The sequence below is a fragment of the Ylistrum balloti genome, unplaced genomic scaffold, assembly GCF_031769215.1.
Source record: "Ylistrum balloti isolate Yb309-2 unplaced genomic scaffold, AGI_CSIRO_Ybal_v1 Utg370312, whole genome shotgun sequence".
Taxonomy (NCBI): Eukaryota; Metazoa; Mollusca; class Bivalvia; order Pectinida; family Pectinidae; genus Ylistrum; species Ylistrum balloti.
In genome coordinates this window covers 316,516-340,558 of record NW_026782231.1, presented here as the reverse complement: position 1 = coordinate 340,558, position 24,043 = coordinate 316,516, and the positions used below count along the sequence as shown (strand labels likewise).

The 24,043-nt window shown below is 34.3% G+C and overlaps 1 protein-coding gene across 4 annotated transcripts in view; it reads right to left on the bottom strand.

Annotated features, from left to right (window-relative positions):
• Positions 1-24,043, bottom strand: part of LOC132553269 (rap1 GTPase-activating protein 1-like) — a 196,864-nt gene that overhangs the window by 171,213 nt on the left and 1,608 nt on the right. For 3 of the 4 annotated variants that reach the window (XM_060217500.1, XM_060217503.1, XM_060217504.1), the window contains exon 1: positions 20,003-20,083. The exons of the other annotated variant lie outside the window; for it this stretch is intronic. The gene's annotated coding sequence lies outside the window, so the exon portion shown is untranslated. Of the gene's footprint in view, positions 1-20,002; positions 20,084-24,043 lie in introns of those variants that run through there. 4 annotated transcript variants of the gene reach the window in all.

The following is a 24,043-nucleotide window of genomic DNA, read 5'->3' as shown; positions in this document are numbered from 1 at the left end:
TGAACTTGAAATTTTCCCAAATAGTTATTATTCTGTAATTAAGAGATTTCAAGGCCTGAATTTGCTATACCGTACATTCTCTTAACATGACCAATGCATCCCACAAGTTTCAATATTCTAGTTTAATCTAAAGCAAAGTTACACAATGGACATAAAACTAATAAAGGGCACTAACTCTGTAATTGATGGGTTGAGGAACCTGAATTTGATATACAGCACATTCCCCACTGAATGCACAATGTATGCACAAAATTTCATTATTTTAGTATTAATGCAAAGTTATGCTCATGACAAAAATGTTAACGAAGGGTAATAACTCTGTTACTGAGGGGTCATGGGCTCTGACTTTGCTACACTGCACATTGCTTTTGTATGACTGATGTATATATCATGTTTCATTATCTAGTTTGAATGCAGGCAAAGAAATGTTCTGTACATGATGTTTCAAGTTCATTTACGGTATGACAATCACATCATAATTACACTGCACATTGTCTAAGTATGATCAATTTATAAACCGTGTTTCATTATCCTAGTATTAATGCAATCAAAGTTATGCTCTGGACAAGAAATCTTTGACAAAGGGCAACAACTCTGTATTTGAGGGCTGATGGCCCTGAATTTGGTATACTTCACATTGTCTTAGTTTGCAGGATCAATGGTTTACACCAAGTTTCATTAATCTACTTAAAATGTAACCAATTTAAAGTTGTGCTCTGGACAAAAAAAAATTAACAATGGGCAATAACTCTGTATTCAAGGGACTGCACTACACCCTGAATTTGGTACACTGCACATCCTCTTAGTATGATCAATATATAAATACAAAGTTGTGCTCTGGACGTGAAATTTTAACAACAAGAACAATTAACTCTGTAATTGTGGGGTCGAGGAGCCCTAAATTTGGTATACTGTATATCGCCTTAGTATGACCTTTAATAATCCTTACTTAACTGTGGGTAAAGTTATGCTCAGGATGCAAAACAGTGATTATATGCTATATCAGAAATTAGCGGGGGAGCATAAAATGTTTCCTGAAACCTTAAATTATTAATAGAAATTTAATAGTAACTGATAAATCAATACCACAAATCTCAAATATAAATGAAAACTGCCAATGTGTACTTGTATTTCATTGACCTTCAATTTGACCTTGGATCTTCTAGTTTTTTTTCAAAATTTTCCTGTATAGAATTTGCTTTCATTTATAGAAACAGCTGACTTCTTTTGCGAAATATGCCATGATAATCTTTGATATTGACAAGGTTAAGTGAAACATATGTCCCTGTGAGAAGTTTCAGCTGTCAGACACCCTCTGTTCAATTTCCTACAGAAACTCTTAATATGATATAAACAGGGCATTAGAGAGAAATGTAAATCTTCATCGCTCAGCATTTTATCTGATAAATGACCATTACTACAGATTAAGTATATTGGTTGTTAATATCAGTTTTCTCTCTCCCCCATTTTTCCTGATATCTAAGGAAACCTACAAAGGATTGTGCTTGATAGTTCATCAGGTCATGTAGCTTTCTAATTTGTAGCTACATACAAGTTTAATTCGAGCAAAATATGACAAAATGTGGACGCACTTGTTAAATAACTTTTCAATATACGTTTCTATATACAATAAATTGTATGTATATTGTATGTGATAAAAACAAATACCTTCTTATCCTCAATATCTCATATATGAAGGACGATTCTAAATATAATTTTGTGAAGGGAAGGTAATCCAATATTGTGAACCAGAGAACTTGAGAATGATAACACCCAAGACTGGCATGTTCCTGCACCCACTTTTTGACACGACAGTTTTACCTAAAAAAAAGTGTGCATTATACATACAAATTTACGGTAAACAAACAGTAACAGCTGATTTCTGAATCTATATTTCTAAGAAAAATTAACATGGAGTTTATCCATCACATTTATAGTTTTACTGAAAAGCTTTTGATTAAATGCAAATTCTTTACAAGTTTCAACTGTGTATTGTCAACGTCATGGGTTGTTTTTGTTTTTTCACTTTTGTGTTTTGAAAGAAAATCTTAATTTTGAAAACTTTTCACAAAACAATACCCAATTCCCAAATAGGTACAAAAATGTTATGCTTATTTTGGTACTAAAAGTTTAAGAACTTTTAATGATATATTGGAACTGTTTCAGACCTGGGCTTCAAATTAGTATAGAAAAACTTCCAAAAAAGTTATAGTCAAACACTTTAATTGGTTCCAAAAGTTATGTTATGTTATGTTTTAATGTTGCATAGCAACAAAACATTACACTACCAGAGGCAATCTTTAATAAATATATATAGGGAAAAGGCACAAAAAGGTTTAAATTTTCTGCAGGTACTAAAAACGTACAAACAAGGGGCCAATAGATCTTTTGTTTTTATTAAATGACAAGCACAAATTTAACAAAACTGCCTTATTCAATACCTAGCATACAAATCAAAACCTGCAGAGTATTGTCTTAAGGAGTGTGGATTTAAATGACATCACAAAAAAAGGAATACCTTTTTGCTTGGGTAATACAAAGTCACAAATAGGTTTGAGGAGGAAAGGCACCAAAAAAGTAAAAACAGTTACAAAATAGGCACCAAAAAGTTACAAAATAGGCACCAAAAAGTTACAAAATAGGCATCAAAAAGTTACAAAATAGGCATCAAAAAGTTACAAAATAGGCACCAAAAAGTTACAAAATAGGCACCAAAAAGTTACAAAATAGGCACCAAAAAGTTACAAAATAGGCACCAAAAAGTTACAAAATAGGCATCAAAAAGTTACAAAATAGGCACCAAAAAGTTATAAACTAGGCACCAAAAAGTTACAAAATAGGCATCAAAAAGTTACAAAATAGGCACCAAAAAGTTACAAAATAGGCACCAAAAAGTTACAAAATAGGCACCAAAAAGTTACAAAATAGGCACCAAAAAGTTATAAACTAGGCACCAAAAAGTTACAAAACCCTATTTTCTTGACATTTAAAGCCCCTTACATTAAATACAACAGGTACGTTCACGACTATGCCAGTTAATCTAAAATTTCAAAATATGAGTTTTGAAATTTCTGCATACAGTGAAACTCCAGTCAAACTTTGAAATGGTGGGTAGTTTTAATTTAATTTACTAAGTTATAAACTGTTATTACCTAAACCATTCATATTATCATCAATATATGTCTGAATATATTGATATTTGATAGGGCTGAATGCTGGTCCCAATTTCAACAAAATTTATTCCTATAAACCAAAGATTCCATATGAAACTATTGCTGCAAAGGGAAAATATTTTCAATAAAATCTTCCCAAATTTCATTCAATTGTTTTCCAAAGAAGAATTTCCTCAGTAGTATTGAATTGCTTTCCATGAAGATGAAGAATTTCTTTAAAGCAAAATCTATCATGGTTTTTCATTTCCGTTAGAATATTTTCTGAGTCTGTTCTTTCATAAGGTTTCCATTGTGAAATTTTCTAAAATCTATCACATGGTTTTACATAGAAGCACATATGTTCTTCTCCTAATCTTTAATTATTTGTGAGACAATAAGAAGGTTTATAGTACATAGCTATTTTCTGTATGAACATTTTGTACAGTTTATCGTTATCATCCTAGTACCTACACATAAGTACCCAACACCATTCTGTGACAGGAAATGCATTAGCTGTAATGCACGAGTCAATTTTTCATTTCAGTAACCTCTAAAGAGTTATATTACCACAGAAATTACTCAAAACCAATAAATCAAACATTGATGTCAAATATTGACATCAAATTCCTCAAAGACATCTACTAGATATACAGCCTGGCAAAAAAGTTATAAGCAGAAAATAAATTATTTACAAAAAAACTCAACAGATTTTCGCATATATCTTTATCTCGAATATCAAAACCTGTGAATTGACCCTATGGGAATTTTACTTGTAGTATATTTCATCTTTGATTAGAATCCCCATCAGTAATCAAGTCCATCCCCCACTATAAAGGATCTACATACTCCAGTTAATATTTCAGACCTCTTACACAGCTTCTCCCTAATACCAGTTGACGGCTTACCAATCCCTTCAGCTCCCTTGGGGTTCTGTAGAAGCAAAACACTTTCCTTTCTCCCTTTGAAGTTCCCCATTATTAGTGTAAAATTATAAAATCTTCAGATCTTGCAAGACTACCATATATCTTAATAGTGTTTCAGTCACACTTCTGAGAAGTCTTCTTCTTTAGTATGGCTGCATTTATCTGTCAACACAATATCCAATATAGCTCTTTGTGAAAAGTCAATACAGCAGATAATTATGTAGCTGAATTTTACCATTTTTAATTTCTGAAACAAATTGTGTTTTGTGTTTTTGTGATGGTTTCATATATTGACTTTAATTTCATCGATGTGTATGCTTTCTTCCACTTGAACAAATTATTTGAACTCCAGTACTATCAACTAAATTTCTTTACACATAATTATAAGAATTCTTCCACATGCTACCCAATTGACAACAATTTTAGGTTAATTAACGCAAAATGATAAAACATGTTTAATAAGTGTCATATACACTTAATACAGATTGTACTATTTAGAATTTATAAGCAGATGAAAGTTAAAATTTCCTTTCCTCACCATCCAAAAGAGTTCCTATGACTGCTTATCTGATATGGTACTGATTACTCCACATGGTATCAGGATAGGATCATGTGCTGATATGGAGTGAAAGTGTTATCAGTTAAGGCTGATTAACTCTGTGTGTGACCCCAGTGGTGTCCCTGTGTACTCTCACTAACAAAATAAACAGCATCAGTACTAATACAGCTTCATGGTTTAAACATAAACGCTCCTGCTTTACTCCACAGGATACTAACTATCACAGTGACTAGCTAATTTAAATCACCTCATTAGTGTAATCTCATAAATGTCAGTTAGTTAGAAAGGCATGTTACTGTTGATAGCTTTGTTAATTTGTATGTATATGACTGAGTTTATCTTTACCAGTCTCGTAGTCATTGCTACCACAAAATCTATAGTGTGGATTTTTCAAAGTAAGGGGAGATAATCTTAGGGAAGAACATCCAGATAAATTTAGATCTTTCATCAAAAACTGATTTTATCAAATCTAAGCTTTACAGAAGTCATATTGATATCGTACAGAAATATTCTGCTCCTTCGTGGAATATTAATTGGATACGTTTGATGCTAATTGGTTTGGCTGTTGGTTCATGTTGTACCTTGTTTTCATTTGAGACCCTAACATTACTCACATGGGTTTACCAAATGTTCACGGCAGGTGTTGTCAATAAAGCAGTAGGCACTCTCACTTCCAGAACCCCTGGTACTCTTCTGCTTGTACTTTTTCAGGATTCTCCATGGAAATCTTTCTTTAGTTCATAGTTTGCCTTTATCTTTTTTAGTTAGAGTTTGGATTATGATTATATTGACATGTTAGTATGGATGTTTCAAAGTAAGGGGAGGTAATTTAGGGTAAAAATATGTTGCTAAATCTACAATTCAAAGTCAACACTCCTGTATTGATTCCTGCTAGTCTACAGTATGTAGTCTCTAGTCTTCAAAATAAATATCTGCGTGTTCAGTATGATTTATGTCATTTAAATAAGCAGTTTTGTTCTTTGCATGATCTGCTGAACAATTAGTACAAACTTTCCTGAAAGAATGTGACAGGAGTGTTCATTAATTGTTCCCTAGATGTTCTGTTTAGAATACACAATATGAAATACATACAGTGTACCCATATCTGAATTCTGTAGCTGGCAGTGAGTAGTTGGTCATGAAAATATGTTATTTATTTTTTATCCAGAAAAGGGGTGATGGGGAGGAGGTTCATGGTTGACAAAACCTTAAAACTTCTGTATCATAAGTATAAATATAAAAATGATGAAGCCCAAAGTTCTGGGGGGAAACAGGTTGAGGGTTAAATAAATAAGAAACCAATTTATCCTAAGCTTGTTAGATTTATCTTCTTAACTATAAATATATTTTTCAGCAATAGTTATTGTGATACATACAATTGAATAAAACCCTTCATTCTTATAGTGAAGACATTTGTATACAGTATAAACAAGATCTGTCCATGTTTACTGAACATATTTTTTCCCAGGAAAAGACAATACAAATTAACCTAATACATTTCATTACTTGTTTATATACATATAAAATTATTACAGCAAACATAGGACTTAACACTTCCAGCTGTAATTCCATCTGTCGTCATCTGGTTCTGAGCCAGGGTTTATAATGTAAGGAAGCTGTTCTGTGTTAAGGTCTGCCCTATTCTTCACATACCAATCCAGCATTTTTGTCTTCCCGTCCAGACAAGAATATTTAATGGAGAGCGCCTGTCAGTTCTGTATTTAATGTAACCTACTGGCTAATACTGCACAGTTATGTAATACACATTAAGAGAAAGTGTAAATATAGAGATAATTCATTTATCTCTGCTGAGAAACTTGCAGCTTAAAAAGAAAATAAAAACCCATGTTCCTTGTCCCAGTTTCGGATGTCAGGACAGAAAAATATCCTTGTATCATTTAACTTGTTTGGAGCCTGATTTGGTTTAAACAGATACATGTTCAATATGCTTAAACACACCATGATCACTGATGGCTGAGGTCAAGGTCGAGTTCATCAGTCTACTTCAACTATAAGGATATGGCTACAACTACTTTATCTATTTATCATTGTGAAACAAATTATACTACTGATGCAAATGCTTTGACTTTTCCATTTTGACAAAAGTGCAATAAAGAAAATGGCCAAGAGTGCAAAGCTTGATCCCTCCAGGAATAAAGCTACCAGAATACTAGCTGACAAGGATTTAATGAAGATAGTAACTGTGACCTTGACTTTGTCCATTACACCTTTAAAACTCAAGCATGTCTATGATTTTATGATCTTTTAACAAATAGTTACAGTAACCATTATCCTGACCATACAACTCTGCATCTCAACCTCATCATGGACCTTTATAAATGTATGAAGTGTGATCAAAATCACCTGAAATGGGACTTTCTAAATATAGTAATACTGACCTCGACCTTAGAACCCTGATATTAAAACGCCTCTGAGATATCATGGTCTTTCAGATGTATCTTTATTAAGATAAGGATCCCTTAGGAAATGAAGCTTCAAGACTGCTGACATATAGCAAGTGACCTTGACCTTCACCCTTGAAACCTGAAATTTAAGTGTGGGTACTGTTGGATTGAATGGGTGAAAGTTAAACACAGGGAAAAGGAGTGCGGGTATTAATGTAGGGGAGGAGCACTGCAGCCAAAATCTACTTCTATACAACATTCTAAATATCAATCTTATTATGTAAGTACTAGTGAAGCCCTAGGTCATCACTTCAGACTAACCACAGCCCCATCTAATGATGATGGTTAAAGCCATCATCTATAGCCAAACCTAACCCCCATCTGCCTAAGGTCAAGATCATCAATTTAGCCAGACAAATTTCACATCAGCTAAGTGTCCAGGCCATCACTTAGAGCCAAACATAATCCCTGTTTGCTGAAGGTCAATGTAATCAGAAAGTCAAACCAAACTCGATAATATAAAGATCTGAATCTCAAGGTCATCACCAATGGTAGAATGCTGACATCCACTAAATTTCAGAGACAAAGTGAACATGATATCCCCCTTCCTATATCTGGCAAATGTTCACTATTTCTACATAGAGATTGTGTAATGTCAAAAAATGTTTAATCTATATGTCCAGTTTCACTTCTACAGACTATTTTTAATGACTACAATAAGAAGTATAATATATTTATTTGCAGAGAGAAACACATCATTTGACACACCCCCTCTCCCCGTTTGCCATCATCCCGCAACATTTCTACATATACATTTGACATGAGCAGTGCACAACACCACAAAACATTTTTCTGTTCTTTCTAATTAACAAAGCAGACATTTTAGAAAGGAAAAAAAAAAACATGATCACCTTCGACATTTATACACCTTTGCCTTTTGTGACCTTGACACCAAATACGGTGAAACCTGATATATATGTAGTATACTATATATAGATCTGTGTATGTAACCCTTGAGGACACAGAAAGCTAGATAATTCATGAAGCAGACATCCTAATCATATTAGTCTAAGCCTAGATTACCTTACAAGGCCCAAAACAAAATTAAGGAAAAACAATCTTCTTTTTTCGGGCAAAACATTACGTAAAATTGTTCAGAGGAGCAGAGGAATATGAGATCCTACAGGTTTCTGTAAAACAACCATTTCAATTCATAAAAAAATCAATATTTATATCCTATCATTTGCTCAAGTTTATTGTACTTTTTAAAAAATTGTTGTTTTAAAACCCCTACAACTTTAATTGAATCTATTCAATGTTTATTGTATCAGTAAATATTAGACAAATGCATTTCTGAAAATTTCTAAACTTTCTACCTACATGAGTAACATAATTACATGAGGCCCATTGGCATTAATTGACATTAAGTTATGTAACATTAAAAGGTGACTGAACAAGTTTCAACAACCTGTAAAGAACTTAAAACAGTTTACATCATGAAAGTTTAACAAGGTTGTGCAATTGGACAAACTTAGTGGCACTTCATTTTAGCATGTCACAGGTCCAAAATCGGAACCATTGGCTTTGAAATATCACAAAGAAGTTGTTAGATGATTTTTATACATTTAAACCATGTGACCTTGAAAGTAAGTCAAGGTCATTCATTTGAACAATCTTGGTAGTCCTTTTTCTCAATATCATAAAGGCCTAATTTCATTACCCTTGGCCTTTCCTTTACTGAGAAGAAGTTTAAAGATTTTTAACACATTTGAACTCTGTGACCTTCAATGTGGGTAAAGGTCATTCATTTTAACAGATTTGGTAGCACTTCATCCTAGCATGCCACATGTCTCATATCAGTACTCTGGGCCTTTCAGTTAATGGGTCTTTTGGTTAATGAAGAGAAGTTATTTCAAGACTCTAACACAATTGGCCCCTGTAACTTTCAAAGTGGGTCAAGGTCATTCATTTACACAAACTTTGTAGCCCTTCATAGCAGGCTTAATATCTATACACTCGGCCTTTCGGTTACTGAGAAGTCATTTGGAGATTTTTATATATTGTACACTCTGTGACCTTCAAAGTAGGTCAAGGTCATTCATTTAATAAGCTTGGAAGCAGTCCATCCAAGCATGTTACAGGCCCAATATCAATACCCTGGGCCTTTCTGTTACTGAAAAGAAGTTGTTTGAAGTGAAAAGTTGATGCCAGAGGGACACACAGATGCATGGCAGGACGGACAGTGATTGCATATATCACAGCATAAGCCTTCAGGCAAGGTAAGCTAAAAATTATAAGTGCCTTTGTAATAGAGAATAGTTTAAGACATGGATATTTGGATTTGTAAGGTATGTGTAACAGCTGTTACAAAACCATTTTCAAGACTACTATTGGTACATCCATACAGTGGTCTCTTAGTTCAAGTACAGGTGGTCTCTTTATACAAGTACAGCTAACACAGTGACATTTACTGCAGGGGAAGGTCTTCTAAGACTACTGGTGGTGATTCTATCAGTGGTCTGTTGTTCAGGTATAGGTGGTCTCTTTATACAAGTTCAGCTAACAGTGATATTTACTGCAGGGGAAGGCCTTCTAAGACTACTGGTGGTGATTCTGACAGTGGTCGGTTGTTCAGGTATAGGTGGTCTCTTTATACAAGTTCAGCTAACAGTGATATTTACTGCAGGGGAAGGTCTTCTAAGACTACTGGTGGTGATTCTGACAGTGGTCGGTTGTTCAGGTATAGGTGGTCTCATCTAACATAGTAATATCTACTGCAGAGGGAAGTCATTTAAGTAGTCTTTAAACAGTTGTTCCTACAAGACAGGTATTCCCTTAATACAGGTTCATTCTAAAAACGAGTGGTCCCTTAACACAGTGACTCATATTTACTTAATGTGTATTTTATCTAAAATAAGGTGGTCCTTTAACACAGGTGCTTACATTGACTTAGCAGGAGATATTTCTAACAAGAGGCCCATGGGCCTTAACGGTCATCTGACAAAAAGCAAGCCAAACCTAAAAAGTGGGTTGAGGTCATTCATTTGAACAAACTTGGTAGCCTCTCCTCCAAGCATCTTACAGGCCCAATATCAGCACTCATGGACTTTTGCTTGTTGAGAAGAAGTCGTTTGTATATTTTAACATATTTGACCCCTGTGACCTTGAAAGTGGGTTGAGGTCATTCATTTGAATAAACTTGGTAGCCTTTCCTCCCAGCATGCTACAGACCCAATATCGGCACTCATAGACTTTTGCTTATTGAGATGAAGTCCTTTGTATATTTTAACATATTTGACCCCTGTGACCTTGAAAGTGGGCCAAGGTCATTCATTTGAACAAACTTTGTAGGGCTCCATGCCAGCATGCTATGGGCCAAGTATTAGCCCCCTAGGCCTTCTAGTATTTGAGAAGAAGTTATTTAAAGATTTTGACATATTTGACCCCTGCGACCTTGAAAGTTGTTCAAAGTCATTCATTTAAATAAACTTGGTAACCTTTCCTCCCAGCATGCTACAGACCCAATATCGGCACTCATAGACTTTTGCTTATTGAGATGAAGTCCTTTGTATATTTTAACATATTTGACCCCTGTGACCTTGAAAGTGGGCCAAGGTCATTCATTTGAACAAACTTTGTAGGGCTCCATGCCAGCATGCTATGGGCCAAGTATTAGCCCCCTAGGCCTTCTAGTATTTGAGAAGAAGTTATTTAAAGATTTTGACATATTTGATCCCTGTGACCTTGAAAGTTGTTCAAGGTCATTCATTTAAACAAACTTGATAGCCCTTCATCCCAGCATGCCACAGGCACAATATCAGCAATCTGAGCCTTTTGGTTATTGAGAAGAAGTTGTTTAAAGATTTTAACATATTTGACCCCTGTGACCTTGAAAGTGGGTTGAGGTTATTCATTTGAATAAACTTGGTAGCCTTTCCTCCCAGCATGCTACAGACCCAATATCGGCACTCATAGACTTTTGCTTATTGAGATGAAGTCCTTTGTATATTTTAACATATTTGACCCCTGTGACCTTGAAAGTGGGCCAAGGTCATTCATTTGAACAAACTTTGTAGGGCTCCATGCCAGCATGCTATGGGCCAAGTATTAGCCCCCTAGGCCTTCTAGTATTTGAGAAGAAGTTATTTAAAGATTTTGACATATTTGACCCCTGCGACCTTGAAAGTTGTTCAAGGTCATTCATTTAAATAAACTTGGTAGCCTTTCCTCCCAGCATGCTACAGACCCAATATCGGCACTCATAGACTTTTGCTTATTGAGATGAAGTCCTTTGTATATTTTAACATATTTGACCCCTGTGACCTTGAAAGTGGGCCAAGGTCATTCATTTGAACAAACTTTGTAGGGCTCCATGCCAGCATGCTATGGGCCACGTATTAGCCCCCTAGGCCTTCTAGTATTTGAGAAGAAGTTATTTAAAGATTTTGACATATTTGACCCCTGTGACCTTGAAAGTTGTTCAAGGTCATTCATTTAAACAAACTTGATAGCCCTTCATCCCAGCATGCCACAGGCACAATATCAGCAATCTGAGCCTTTTGGTTATTGAGAAGAAGTTGTTTAAAGATTTTAACATATTTGACCCCTGTGACCTTTAAAGTGGTTCAAGGTCATTCATTTGAACAAACTTGGTAGTCCTTCATCCCAGCATGTCACAGGCCCAATATCTACACTCTGAGCCTTTTGGTTAATGAGAAGAAGTTGTTTAAAGATTTTAACATATTTGACCCCTGTGACCTTTAAAGTGGTTCAAGGTCATTCATTTGAACAAACTTGGTAGTCCTTCATCCCAGCATGTCACAGGCCCAATATCTACACTCTGAGCCTTTTGGTTAATGAGAAGAAGTTGTTTAAAGATTTTAACATATTTGACCCCTGTGACCTTTAAAGTGGGTCAAGGTCATTCATTTGAACAAACTTGGTAGAGCTCCATGCCAGTATCCTCTGTGCCAAGTATTAGCCCCCTAGACCTTCTAGTATTTGAGAAGAAGTCGTTTGAATGAAAAGTTTACGGACGGCGCACGGCGCACGGCGGACGGCGCACGGCGCACGGCGGACGACGACGGACGAAGCATGATGACTATAGGTCATCGGACCCTTCGGGTCCAGATGACCTAAAAATTCAGATGGTCCCGTAACACAGGTGTTCACATACACTGAACATGGGTTGTTATTTAAAGAACTTAATGGCCTCTTATCACAACAGTATTACACTTTGATGTGATACAGTATCATATACACCTAGAATATTTTCTCAACTTGTCCATCACCCATTAAAAGTATACATATTTGATTTTACATATTAGTATACTTATCTGTAGTAATAATTAAGTTGAGATGTAAAAGTCAAAATACAACTTAACTTATTACTTACCAAATAAGGAACAGTTCACCATATCACTATCAGTTGATCATAACACAGATCGTGGAATCTTAATATATCCATATACTGTGCCCTTCAAAGTGAGCTTGTTTGAATTCCAGACAGATAATTATTTATCTTTCCTCTATCATATCAAAAATATGTGAATTTATGAGGTAACATTAGCCTGTAAACTGTCTGCCACCCCACTCTCTGCACACTGATTTTAGTTGTTTTGAGAACAGAATAAAGATAAAGAGAGAATTTCGGCAGCTGAGCAGACAGATGGGTTGTAACGGCCCGTCAGGCCAAGACATCAACAAAACACATCCCGCTGACAATCCATGAATGGGAAAATTAAACACCCTCAGCGATTGTTAACAGATTTGTTTCATAATTTCATTGTTATGTCGAAGGCTTCAAATAGTGACCTCTGTATGCCATTTAGACAGGACTACCCTAACAAAGGCAACTACACACCTATCCCTGCTAGAATCTTTTCAAATAGAGACATGAATGTTGTGACTAGAATACCGGATCAAATTTCTTTGATTCATTCAAAAACAAATAAACTTCACAGAAAATGTATCCTATTTTCTGTGTATTACGGTAATGAACAATTTTCTGTCAACATATATCAGAAATTAAAAAGAGGGGAGAAGACAGTATTTTTTATATATTAGTAAACATTGCAACACAAGGAAGTATGCGTACCTATATATAACCTGATACACAATGCAGACAAAATTTAAAATTTAAATTAGACATAACTGAGGTGTCCTAACCCTTGTTTCACATAACATTTACAAAGCAACAAAAAGGTATTTACACCAAACAGGACATTTAGTGGAATTCCACGGTGTCCATTTTCATTAGAATTAATTACCTGTACAATTGAGTCATATGAAGTACATACCAAGTACACTGTAACTAATGCTTATTAAGACTTTAAATAACACTTGAACTATTGATAAACTAATGAGGTTTTTTAAACAGAAAGATTTAAAGGGGATGTTGCCCAACCTTATAGCAAATAATGGTGTTCAAAAATGGAGACTTAAAAATTGGCCTGAGGTTTTAATTGACAGATATAGAAAGTAAATGCTTTTTTTACAAGACAAGATCTTTTTAAAGATAGGAGGTATGGTATCATTTGACAGATAGAGTAAGAAAGGCTTGTTGGTCTAGATATGTCTAGCTAAAACATGATAGGAACAATCTCATTTGTCAGGTACATTGCTAAGAAGGTTGTTCCAGGCAGGTCCTAACAAAACACAAAAGGAATGGTTTCATTTGACAGGTACAAAAAGATTGGAGGTTCCAGGCAGGTCCTGACAAAACACAAAAGGAATGGTTTCATTTGACAGGTAAAAAAAGATTGAAGGTTCCAGGCAGGTCCTAACAAAACACAAAAGGAATGGTTTCATTTGAAGCAGAAAAGAACAAACTTTCTCAACAAAGCACAAAAAATTAAATCATCAAAGATCATATGTTAATTTTTTGGTATTAGGTGATTTTAACTTCATATAAGGGAGGGTGTCATGAGGGACACCACGGGTGAAAGAAAAAACAAAGCACAGAAAGTTGAAGATTTAAGGATAGGCGGAAAAATATCATGAACCTAAATGCTGCAGATTTTATCGAGGTTTCTTCAATGCTCCCTTAAGTGTAAGGTACAGAACACAACCTCTGTTTCTGAAATACTTTTAGTCCACTTCTTCCAACATACAGTGTGATAAAGAAGACCTTTTGCTTATGCTAATGGATGGTGGCTAAACAGAAGACATCCTAAAAACAACCGACAATCTGTAGAGGGTTTAAGACATTAGACAGCTGAATTCAAACATCAGCATTCTTGAGAATGGTGAAGTAATAAGTCTCTCACATTAAGTAATAGCCTCTACTTCAACTTTAAAACATTTATTGTTAGCTCCATGGGTTTGTTATTGAATAAATATGGTACCAGCTAAAAATGTGTGGTTTTCGATTCGCATATTTAAGTTGTTTTTTTCTATAAAGAATGTTATCTGCATCAGAATACATTTCATTTTTTAACTGCCTTTACTCCTAGACTTACATAAATACTAGACGTCAACAAAGAGTCGGAGACGAAATCCATCCATACAGCTATAAAGATCTGTTGAGTAGAAGAGTTATTTAAAACTTTCAAAGTGTCTATTTTCCAAATCATTTAGAAACGCAATCTTTCGGTCACTAAAACACACTTGTAAGGGAAATTAACTTCTCAGTATACCGTGACATCGCCATAGCAACCGGAATCCCATCTGTTTCAAACCAAAAGTTATGGCGCACAACTTTGTGGTAATGCTGTCTGCAGTCAATTAAAATCCTGACACTACTTTCATTAGAACATTCATTTATCTTCATATGTTGTTTTTTTTCATCTCACAATCTTCAATTCCAACGCCTCCAGCTTACCGGTATGAATTCAATAACTTGAGTTACTATAAATGTTTAAGTTTTACCAGTTTTCTGATTTTAGTGCTTTCTGATCTGAAAGTTTTGCGATGATTGCACTAATTTCAATTTCCGATGTTTAAATAACAATTCTTGTGGATGCGTGAATTCATCATAGCGCAATTTGCCAAAAATGTGAAAATACGCTAGATTTTTATAGCACAAATTTTAAGTATGTTTACCGGTATCTGATATATTCGCTGGAATAAATCTACAGAAGAAACGACAAGGAACTGTCAACAAGCAACATACATTTATCTACAATAATTACACCCAGCAACAAAATCAAAGTACAGCTTAACAAAAATCCAACAATATCAAACAACTTGCTTTGATCTCAATTAGACAAATGAATTTCCAAAATGCAGAAGTGAAACAACAATTCCAGCTGAAGTAACAATAAACTTATGTTAGAAGCTGATGAAAAATGTCTTTTTCTTGAACCTTACAATAGCTTTGACATGAAAAGTCATTCTAAAAGAATTATGAATAAGTTTATAGAAATGACAAAATATGTTACCTTCAATACGAAGCTGCATAAAAAGTAGTCAACATATACAGTTTTCAGAACAACAAATTAGTTTAGTTTATTATTGTATTATGTCTTATTAACAGCTAGTGTTATTTCAGGATGTGACAGGTGGTGACATGAAAGCCAGGAGTTACCAGAGAAAAACCACCAACCTACAACCAGTAACAGGTGACAGCCCCATGTTGACCTTGAACTTGCGACCCACAGGTGGAGGGCTATGATAATGAAGATCAGACACCTATATATAGCTGTGCGGTCAACAACTAAACCATACCAAAAGTATCAGGAAAGCAAAATCAATATGTTCCATTAATACGCAAAATCGCAAATTCAAATCCCTTGTTATCATTGGTACTTGAAAATGCTGGATGGCTTCCATGTTGATTTGGTAAACGATATCAGAGTTTTGAATTGTCCGTGTCTCTAAAAGCTCATCATTTGTGAAGTATGAGTCATTTCTAGATCACCATTCACAAAAATATGTATACATGAATATGTCTGAAGAGCTACGTTCGTGAAATAAAAGAATTCCCTAAATCTAAGTAATTTACTGTATAACGTAGACGCTATGATGAGCCTAACATTATAATACAGAGAAAGTCAAACACTTTTGATACATGTAAGAAATGATATAACTAAGAACAGGTATGAGTATGCCCAAAGTCCTGACAAAATAGTGTCAACCTTTTTATGGAGTTTGACAAAGACTGTAAAAAAAAAAAAAACACTAGTGAATAGCACCCCATAATACAAATATAAAAAAAATATGATAGAATCAAATGATTAATTAAAACTGCATCATACAGCCGTTTTATCCTTCCAGGATTTGTCACTGCCTTTTGAAAACCTAGGAAGCTACTCAGGAAAATCTAAAGTGATCAAAATCAAAATGAACATGAAAATATAAGGGAAAAGGTTCAGTTAACACAGATGATTAATTAGATGAATAATAGAAGCCAGGATCAATATCAATTTTAGTCTCAATGATGTCCTACTACAAGGTCAAGTCAAGGACAAAAACAAAATCGAGTGAAATGATGCGTATCATATTAATTACAGGATGTTGTAGTTACATTAATATTCCTCCATAACTGATCATTATTCTATTTATCTTAATAACATTTTTTTTTACACATGATGTCCTAACTTCAGAGAATCAGAACTAACACGGTTCAATGAAAAATTATCAAAGTTCAAACACCAACCAATATTAGCTTGATGACTCAATTTCTGATATTGCAAATTTTAGCAAAACCATAGATATTATTCAAATATATTTTTTCTCGCAGGATTGTGGTGAATCTATTACAAAAAGGTTTTTATCCATGATCATTGAAAGGTTTTCTTTCAAATGTAGGTAATGTCATACATTTCTGTCAATGCAAAATCTGAAAGCTGACAAAACTTTTAAGATCTGGGTCCAGGCAGAGATAACAGAACTACAAAGCATTCATATGGGTACTCCAACCTTAAAGGCTTCTCCATGCTGGACTCACCATCTCTTAGACATATTTATTCTAAAACTAAAGGACTTCTTAGATAAAATACCAACAGACACAACGGTCAAATATTATCGGATGACATGAAAGTGCATTAAGTTCGATTTATTTTCATCTTTTGTCCCTCAGCGGATTGAATCTATAAAAGATAGTCATCAATGGAAAATTCTGTCAGATCCCTACAAAGCTTGGCACAAATGGCTGCACCAGCAATCACCATGACATCCGAGTGGGCCATAGGGGTTTTACGAGAGTCTTTGCTATTGTTACTTGCTCAGCCGTAACACACCCAGCCATTCCTAGCTGAATTTGTTAGTCAATAAATGAAATAATTTCATAAATGTCTTTGACATATCTTCTAAAATTTAATTTTAGCAACCATAAATTCCTAAGAGATGCATCAATTCAAACTCAATGTCAAGTAAAAAGTGATTTCTGGTTAAGATACCCGTTATAAAATTGGACTAATTTTTTTTCCGATTTTCCGTATAAAGCTGTTGAATCTAGCCATGTCATGACTATACAATCAAATTGGTTCCAAGTCTTTGTTATTGAACAAGTCGAAGACTAGATGTTCTCTTATTGGTATAATTACTAGCCGTCATACTTGTCTGTAAAACAGCTTCCCATTACGACAAGAGCCAACCACTCGCCTTACTTAACATTCCGTTCTGTGTATAATGACTTCAGGCAACGATTTATGAGAATTAGCCTCGTTGAGATAAAATCATATAAGCATGCCATGTTGCATACAGTCTCTGAGCTTTAACAGTGACACAGTATATGAAATGAAATGGTCAACGAAATCAATCATTTAATACTTTTTTCAGAGAAATATTTTCATAATGAATTTGTACAATAAACGATATTTGATATTTTACAAATATAATATACATTCTTGGTGAGAAAATCTATCACTTTTGTGATATCTTCAAGTCCTTTGCAATTTACATTCTACCATAACAAATACAAACATATAATTCAGCACTTAAAGGTGATATACAATTTGTAGCATGTCAACTTTAAAAAGAAGCATTTCTGTTTTAAATTTTAGAGTCATCTAAATAATTAAACCTGCAGTTATTTAAATTTGTTGATACATTGATACACTTAAAAGCTTATCATATGTAATCCATAGCAGATCTTTAAATAAAAAAAAAATGATGATGCTGCTTGATTTAAACTGAAGTGTGTCTTTGAAAACACATGCAGAATTCTACCAAACTCTGATAGATTATTTGACGACAGAATGAAGTACCTAGTAAAGAGAAAAAAAATTGTACTCAATGACCAGTACTTACTGACCGATAAAAGAGAAAAACTACTTGCTAAGTGATTTGATAAGCATTTGACCAATTTCAATTGACCTTATACAAAAGGTCAAGTTCATCAGCGCAACCTTTTTGATTGGGTCAGCTACAAGGATGGCATGTGTTAGCCAACTAAATCCACCAATGAATGGTTATCCTCTATCTCACAAAGTTGTATCCGTTTATCTCTAATATATACATTTGTCTTATCTTCTGATAATTTTCAGCTCAGGCTGTCTTGTCTCAGATCTATCTACCTCTAAAAATCTAATTCACCTCCTCAATTAAATCATGCCACTACCAGCAGTAATCATGATGTTCTCAATTTTTGTTGTACTGATGATGTATAGTAGAAATATATGTCATATTGAGATAAACTTTATTTATTTTACAAAAATCGTAGAAAAAGTTATCTGAAGCATCGCAGGAGTCTTACTGAGGGAGAAAACCTGTATACCAGGGAAAACCCACATGGTCGAGCAGGTGACCCCTTACCTTCCCACATCCGTTTAGGGAATCAAACCCCAAACGTTGAGGTCAAAAGGCAAAAGCATTAGCACTCTGATATTGAACCACATAGAATCTATTACCTCCCCTTCCCAGCTCTCAAATAACCCTATTCAATTTTTCACACACTTCATTTAAAATTTTATCAACAGTGCATTCATGCAGACAATATTCCCATTATCATAGCTTAAACATCATTTCAATATTTTGATCAATACTCTTCTAAACTTCATCCAATTTCTGATGTCACTCATTGGTGATGTTGAGTCAAAATGACATCACCCAAGTAAGAATACTGTAGGTGCAAACACTGTGATATAGGTGACACCATCCAAATCTGAAAAGGTAATATTACTCAACACATATACGAATATGTAATATACCCCCAAAAAAGGGATTTTACAAAAAATTCAAAATGACAAAATGAGTGATTTTTTTTTTTTTTTTATGAGTGATGTAATTGAAAGAAATTAAAATCTAAGTCAGTGCCATACACTATATTCCCACCCATCCCCGTCATTATCTATACCATCCCATACCTACGTATATCTCTACAAATTCCCACAAACTTAAAATAGATCTGCCCAACATCACCAAGGCTTCAAATGGCTGTATCAGATTCCAAAGTCAGGATCTCATTAAAAAATTTCCTTTAACTCTCACAGCGGTAAAGTAAAACTTAAAACATGTTTAGAAGACTTGAATGAAATGATAAGATGGCTGTTTTCCTTATCTAGAGTTTTCACAAACAGTTTTGAAATAGTGAAAATTTGTCTCAAAGGAACTCCAGCATGATGACTCTCGGGCCCTAGGCTTTCATCTCTTAGCGTTTCCCCAGGGGGTGTGGGCCAGGGGGTGGGGCCAGGGCACTGAGGGGTGGTGAAAGGAAGAAAGTGTATCCCTGACTTAGAATTTTCTATCTTAGAGACACAACCAATACACATATTTTATAACATAATTCCAAACCTGCAGAAAACGTTACTTTCATAGCACTAAATGGTAATTATAAGTTCTAAAAATACCAAATATATAAACTATATATAGCTCATATGTAGTTTCAATTTAAAGTTTTATAATATGCATCAATGTCATTTACTTTCGGGAAGATAAACACAACACACAATCCCTATAAAGGGTAGTCCAAATTTATACTGTGATAACATCTAGAAAATCCTGAAAATGAACTAATATTATATGAGATTAATCCAAAATTTTTGTACAAAGAAAAAAAAAAGAAAGAAAAAAAAAACTTACCTTTTTTATGAAGAAAACTTTTGTTAAATAATCCAAGAATATGGAAACACAGGGCTTCAACAATGAATGCACTTTTCCAACCACTAATTTTTTCTGATGTTTTAAATGTGTTAACACTATCTTAGACACAAGACTGGAGGGTTACAGCTCCTGAAAGACCCTGACTAGCCTGTACTGGGGAAGGCTCAAAGCCACTTTAATGAGACACACATGTTAAAACAGTATAAGGCAGCACCAGTATCTGCCAATATTATGCAAACTCAATTCCACACTGACAGCGAGCCTCCAGTCTGTTACACTTCCAACTCTCATCAGACATCGGAACGGAAGCCTTTCGGAAAAATTCTTTGACAGAAATACATCATGTATATCTATATATATATATATATATATGTATATTTGGATTATCAAAAATGGTACAGCTTCTCTTTAACTCAAGATTACTTACACCATACTGTAGAATATCAACTGTTTATTTAACCTAGGGAGAGTACACAGTCAATATATTTATTATCAGTGGAATGCCAATGTTTTCTATAGGAAAATTGGCAGAGATCTACAGTGCACAGATAGCAGGGATGTTGTGTTCAGGACGAGCGTATATCGGAAATGATAAATTGTCACAATGCAAATAGACAGGCACCCCCGGCTGGTTTTTGGTACAATTTCTTTATGACTGAAGAACACAGAAATAATTAGTTACCATCATGTTTCCTGTTAAGGGAGGTTACAAAGCTGAGAGACACTGCCACAACATAAGTTCAGATTTTTTCATTACTATCGGTTATTACAGCTAGCTTCTGCCCTGGAGGCCTGCTTTGAAAAACAAAGCGAAGCCTGCACAACCATTCACGAAAACATGTTAAGTGACTATGCTGTCTGTTCGATTTTGATCTCTCTATTGAAACAGAATTCTTATTTCCTGTGAAAATGTTAAGTGGAATTTTAACAAAAGACACTTATCTCCTACACTTAATGGAACAATGAAGCCTACATTGTGTTACTGATAATTAAAAACAAAAGTGTATTATTTCTGTTTAGGCACAATATTTTTTATTTCATATTTATCTAGAATCTTCACAGAAGATTTGTTTGGTTCGGGATTTTTCTGTCTGATAACTTAAATGGTAGTTTTCTGTTTCATCGTTCACTTAAGTGATTTTTTTTGTTGTGCCTATCAATGTAAATGTATTATCAACTTTGTTATTTTTCATATATGAAAAAAAACTCAAATTTTCACAACTGCTTCTTTTACAATGATGAACCCAGAATATCATTTGTTCATATTATATTGATATCTTACTATATATAAGTAATTACATATATATATATATATATATTGAGGAGACAGTGATGGCTACTAGCTTTGTCATTTCCCTATGTAACCTCAGACAGAGATGCTAGAATTCCTTATACCCTAGACAAATCATGTTTCTCAAGAAGCTAAAAAACAGACTAATCAGCTGTTCTGGATGATATTTGATGGATTTCTTGTAGCCACCAGCTACTACAAGAAGACACTGCCTCAAAATGACACTGGCTGATCACAGGACAATAAACCCAGCTAACAATATAGATGTATTTACATAGGAAATACTACTAATATTCATCAGTAAAGAATGCAAACCTAAATAAGCCTAAAAGCTTTAATCAAAATGATTTTTTTTTTTTTATTTGATATTCAGACTCACAAAGTACTGAAATGTTTACATTGTTCCCGTAGTACTAGTAAATATCTTTTAATAAGCCCACAGGTCTTTCACGTAACTTCTGACTTAATATGTATTGTAATGTCTTACAGCTGGAATGGTATTTAAAAATATTTCAGTTTCTACAAAATGCTACAGTATTGATGGGCATACATTCATTACAAGAGAGGAATAAGAAGTGTTAATTCAATATTCATTTTCATGTCAATTCTAAATTGTACACAACTTTTTAAAGGTAGTCATTACACACTACTATACTGGTAAGCACTGGTAATATTTTACCACCCCGGATAAGAAAAGTACCGAAAATGTGGGTTTTTTTTTCTCAATGCCTATGAGGAACATAGCACATAACTATAGTTTGTTTAGCTATAGAAATAGTTCTTATAACACAACCAGTAGAAGATTAGAGTGTGATGTTTCGATGACTACACGGTCACCTTCATCTTATAACACAACCAGTAGACGGTTAGAGTGTGATGTTTCGATGACTACACTGTCACCTTCATCTTATAACACAACCAGTAGACGGTTAGAGTGTGATGTTTTGATGACTACACGGTCACCTTCATCTTATAACACAACCAGTAGAAGATTAGAGTGGAACGATGACTACATGGTCACCTTCATCTTATAACACAACCAGTAGACGGTTAGAGTGTGATGTTTTGATGACTACACGGTCACATTCATCTTATAACACAACCAGTAGAAGATTAGAGTGTGATGTTTCGATGACTACACAGTAAGCTTCATCTTATAACACAACCAGTAGAAGATTTGAGTTTGATATTTCGATGACTTTACAGTCACCTTAATCTGACAAATGACCGGAGTGTTTAGCTGTAAAGGTTACTTATAAGAAATGAGATCAGTTTCAAGGTCTCTTTGTGTTGCTTATGAACTAAGTTTTAAAAACATTAATATCATATGAAAATATGTTACATAAAAAGGTAAAAATATGAAGACAAAAATATATGTTATTTAGTATTTGGTAGAATACTTTATAACATAAATTGTTTCCCTATTAACGTATTTACGAAAATAATTAATCACAGATTCCACATCCAATTGTGTCCTGTTCTACTAAGCCCAGAACAATGCATATTTGCCAATTTCATCATGGGGAGAATTGACATACTTATCAATTTAACGTATACATAAAGACTCTCAATTAAAGAAACACTTATCAATAGCATCTTTTGGATTGTTCATTTGCATGAAATCACCAGATCTTGGAAATAAGGGGACCAGAATCGGAGTCTTATTTCCTGTGAAAATGTGGAATTTCAACAAAAGACACTTATCTCCTACACTTAACAGAACAATGAAGCCTATGTTGTGTTCCTGATAATTAAAAACAAAAGTGTATTATTTCTGCTAAGGCACAATATTTTCTTTATCATATTTTTCTAAAATCTTGACAAAAAATCTGGTTCGGGATTTTTCTGCCAGATAATGGAAATAGCAGTTTACGGGGACCAGAATCGGGAGTCTCCCTCCTTAATAGGGGGGACTGGCAAGTATGACAATGTTACATTGAACTAACAGTGAACAAAGACTCTGAAAAGATCTTTCATACAACAATTCCTTTTCCTGAAATTCACCAAGAATTTCTCCTGTTACATGTCAACATGGATATGATTATTCACCAAGAATGCAGCATCATCAATGTTGTAATAACAATATCTGCTGGAAGACGCAATCAATTTTTTCGATTACCTGTATTTTATGATTACCTGTATTTTACGATTGCTGTTCGTAAAAATGCTGATCCAGTTAAATGCTGATTAAAGTGACCAACAGTATTGTAAGATCAAAGTTCATGACATGATCGCAGGTAAGGCTTTGGTCTTCGTTTTTTCATGAGCATATTATGCAAAACTTGCCTGAATGGCAGTGACCTATGACCTTTATGAATTGAGCTGGTGTAAAATTATGAATGCTAATTATACCTTGATGTTTAAGCAGACAAATTTCTACTCAGTATGAAAAATCTTAGCATCCATCCAAGTATTCATCACTAACAATTCCAGAGACGAACATTTGAATATCATTTTGCTATTCTACTACCGTCCCACCATACAGTTATCTGCTGACATCTGTATTATATGTTATATTCGGATCACTATGGCCTTATGTGCCTGACTGTTTTTTATCACAGGAAGCTTCATTACAGTGCTACGATATTTCAATCAAAATTCCGTTTTTTTTTAACAATACTTTCACAATCCTATTAATTGGACAAAATTTTACTCAGATCCTAATAAAATCGACAAACCCGTAATTATCCCGTATTTCATTCTAGGGTCTGAGCAAATCAGTACAATTA